This window comes from Ascaphus truei, chromosome 5, assembly GCF_040206685.1.
Source record: "Ascaphus truei isolate aAscTru1 chromosome 5, aAscTru1.hap1, whole genome shotgun sequence".
Classification (NCBI taxonomy): Eukaryota; Metazoa; Chordata; class Amphibia; order Anura; family Ascaphidae; genus Ascaphus; species Ascaphus truei.
Genome location: NC_134487.1, coordinates 52,730,585 through 52,734,825, shown reverse-complemented (window position 1 = coordinate 52,734,825; position 4,241 = coordinate 52,730,585).

Below are 4,241 nucleotides of genomic sequence, written 5' to 3'. Positions count from 1 at the left end.
ATGGGGAACGATGGGAAGATCATGCGGGATGCTGGGGAAAATGGGGAATTTTTTTTTGCCTCTTCAAAATGCGATTGCGCCATCGCGCTCGTTCACTAAGGTCACCTTCATAGGCATTCAGCAATTTGTGCTTGTCACGCGTGCTAGCACGAGCACGCAGATAATAAGCTCAGCCACATGCAGGGACACGTCTATATAATGTATCACCAGTAGCCAAAAATTGTGACCGGAGCGCCGGTTATTCTCATGCTCACACTGCGCATGACTGTGGGTAATGTCTGACATTTAAAAGAGATCCAGCCTCAGCTTCCCACATTTTGACTTAGAGAAACCTCTTAACATTTGTAGGTTAATATCTATATTTATTTGGTTTACATATAGGAGGGTACGGATCCATTTTTCTATTTAATTACTGCTATATATACACACATCTATAGGTTACCTCCTAGGAGGTTATATGTACTCCTAGTGTTTTGTGGATTTGATCTACAGTGTGTCTACTATTGGGTACACAGATACTGATCACCTCATATAGATTGCTACCACCTAGTTACCACTTAGCTACCTTAGGTGACCTAGCTATATGCAGCAGCTTATTACCCAGTTGTTTATTTATTATCTCTAGCACCTATGTACTTTGTAGCTCAGTAGGTATATATTTATGCTTTGCCAGCTCCTTGATAAAGTGTATTTTGATACATGAAACGCGTAGGAGGGTATCTATCTCCGTTTTTTATTTGGACCAATAAAGGATTATTTTTTATTCTACTTTTTGGTGACCCACTCCTTTGGCTGTGCACCAGTTCTCTTTCTTCTCCGACCTAGCTATATACATCAGCTTATTACCCAGTTGTTTATTTATCTCTAGCACCTATGTACTTTGTAGCTCAGTAGGTATATATTTATGCTTTGCCAGCTATGAGGCTGACAGTATACTGGATTTTTCTTGTTTGTCTAGATTACTTAATAGTGAAACCTCACCATGGTCTATCACTAAAGTAAGGGCATTAACCCCCTTATACGGATTGCCTTCCCTGAGTTACTCATGGATATTAAGTCATATGCAGCAGTTCCCTACTGACTGTTCAAGTAACGCTAGTACCAGTATACTTCGCAGCTTGATTGGCAGGTATCTATTTTCACCAGGTACTTGGTAGAGGGGACTCATCCCCCAACCCCCCCCCCACCCCCCATATAGACCATTTGCTTTGAGACTGAAAAACTAGCTAATTAGGATTGTCCTATGAATCTACCCATGAGAGACTTCTCGCAGCACCAAAGAACGTTTAACCCTTTATTTACCAATCTCGCAGTCACCTTGATTATAGGTCTGTGAGGTTGGTTTTGAAGGTTTTTTTATTCCCTACACTATCTACATCTGTGTAATTATATACCCTAGCACCCACTAAGTGCAAAATGTGCCTATAGTGCCGCCAATGGCGACGGCGATATGATGGGTGACGTCACAAAGTTATCTTTCGCCGGTCGACCGCATTGCGGGATTCCCGCAATTTGATTTGTTCAAGGGCCGTCACGTGACGCGACGGCCCTTGAAAAATCAAATTTTGCCGGCGGCAGGTTTTTGCGACGGCTCCGTCGCTTGTCGCCGTTGCATGCACTATAAGCGCACACGGCACCGGCAATGCGTTTGTTTTCGGGCGAATTCGCATCGCCGGCACTGTAAGCACAGCCTAAGAAAAGCTGCTGTACATGAGGCTAAGAAACACACTTCAGAGCTAAGACACAAGCGAGAAAAGAAGTCTGTAACTGCATCACCATGGGATCACCACTCAGGAGCACACCCAGGTGCTTATGTGGTGCCCACTTGCAACTGGCTGCTGTGTGACAGAGACTCAAAGGACTGAGGGACTCAGGTGCTACAGTTACCCTGGTGTGGACCGGGTGGTGGGACCTGAAGAATCGACACTGGATATGGAGGTGGCGAGAGGAGGTGACAATGATTTGCCTGTTGCAAAGGTTTACCTTCATTGGGGTGCTGGTAAGGGTCTGTGGGAGGTGGGAATAATTTATGATATTCCTCCTGTGTTGCTGGGAAATGATTTTGGGAAGATGATTGCTTAATAGACAATCACTGTGACCCAACAAGCTCACAAACCCGCCACACAATTCCAGACAGTTGCAGTGGGCCAAGAGGGGATGACTGACGGGTGTTGTCCAAAAGTGGGGGCCAGAGAGAGCTCCCCATTATAGCTCATCAACAAGGGGACCCATAAGGCGTGGTTGAGGGGGTTGTACCGAAGTGGGGGGTACAGAGACTCATTACAGCCCATCATTACAGACTATACTGTCTCAGAAAAAGAAAGGCAGAGCAAGAGGGACAGCCAGCGAAAGAGAGTGTGAGGCTGAGAAAGAGGGAGACAGCATGCAGGGAAAGAGAAGCAGCCAGAAAGAAAGCAAGGCCATCAGAGAGAGCTTAAGGGACAGCTAGCAAGAAAAAAAACAGACAGGGAAAGAGAGAAAAAAAGTGAGAAAGAGACAGCCAGAGAGCGAGAGCAAGTCTGCCAGAAGGAGAAGGGCAGGGAAAGAAAGACAGACAGCCAGAAGGGGGCAGGAAGAGAGCTTGCCAGGAAAATAGAAATGGAAAGAGACAGCTAGAAGGGGGAAGGGCTTAAAATGTGTAATGGACGTGCTGGCCACAAACCAGGACTGGACCACAGGGCTGAAGTGGGGATATGGAAACACCGACCTGGAGCTGCGAAGCCGTATCCGGATTCTGTTGCCGTGGGTGGCCGGGTCAGGATTGGAGAGAGCAGCGTATTCGATATCCAGGCTAGAGTCAAGGCAGGCACAGGAGCGATGGTCGGGGTCACAGGCTGGGGTCAGCATCAGGGAAGGCTTCAGCATAGTGAAGGCCTCTGTAAGAGAGAGAAGCCTCAGCGCAGAGGCTAGAGCACAGGGAAGACCTCTGGAAGTAAGAAGCTTCAGTGCAGGAGATCCAGCGCAGGAAAGGCCCCAGGAATAGAGAAGCTTCAGCGCTGGAGATCCAGCACAGGGAAGGCCTCAGGAATAGGGAAGCCTCAGCGCAAGGGATCCAGCACAGGTGCTTCAGCACAGAAACAGCCTCGTGAAGCAGGGTATAGGTCTCTGGAAGCAGGATATACTGCCGATAGTCAAAGCGGAGATGCTTGTGACAAGCACAGGTTACACAGAAATAAAGCAAGTGTTATGCTCAACCCCTTCCTGGTGGAAGGGGCTGACCCTAAAATGGCATAGACAGCCAATAGGGGCAGAGCTGCACAACTGACAGCAACAAGGCAGACTGTAATATAAATCCAGAGACAGCTGTTCCCAATTGCTCAGTTCAGGGAGAGATTTGCCTGGAACCTCTACAGCCATGTAAGTGTAAGTTCCAGTCAAACTCAGGACCAGAACCCTTACAGAATGAGAGCGAGAGAGAGGGAGCTCTAGATACAGCCAGATAGAGTGGTACAGTCAGCAAGAATGTGCCAGCCAGAAGTGACATGGACTCCCGACAGGAATGATATAGACTACTTATCACGACAGGGGAAAGGGGAACTCATGTTGGAGCAGAGTCTGTCGTGTTGACATATATGAGTGGAGTTAAGTGTCCCAAGGGGGAGGGACGGGGTGGGGGGAAGTGGTCAAGTCCCAGGGGTGGAGGTGGGACTGAGGCCCAGGGAGCACGGTGGGGGGGTCAACGTCAACAGTCCTAGGGGGGGGGGGAGGTAGGGTCGAGTCTCAGTGCGGGGGGGTGGGGGAGGGGAGAAGAGGGGAAGGTAGGGGTTAAGACTGCCAGGAGCAGGAACCAAGTTAGGAGAGGGGTTGTCACCTATCTTGCTGCACACTGTCTCTCATGGAGCAGCAAGATGCTCCTCCCTCTTTGCAGTTAGACGAACGGCTGTAAGAGAGGAAGACGTGGGATCGAGAAGCGACAGCTCTGTGAGAGACTTTACACCCACAGCAGCTTTGAAAGCTGTTCTCCTAACCCCACAAGCGCGGTAATAAAATCATCTTCCATATCAACTCACCGTCAGTTGCCATTGTGCTGTATTACTATGGTACCGGTATATAGTCCAACCCTACAGGACCTCCATACCGATTGTATCAGTAAGAACATGAATGTGCTTATTTATGTTCTGCACTGCAGAATATATTGGCATCTTCTAAATAAAAATACTAAGTACAGGAATGCAGAATATATACGCAACAAACAGATCATTTCATAAATCACATTCAGAAAAGGGACAGATACAATCTAA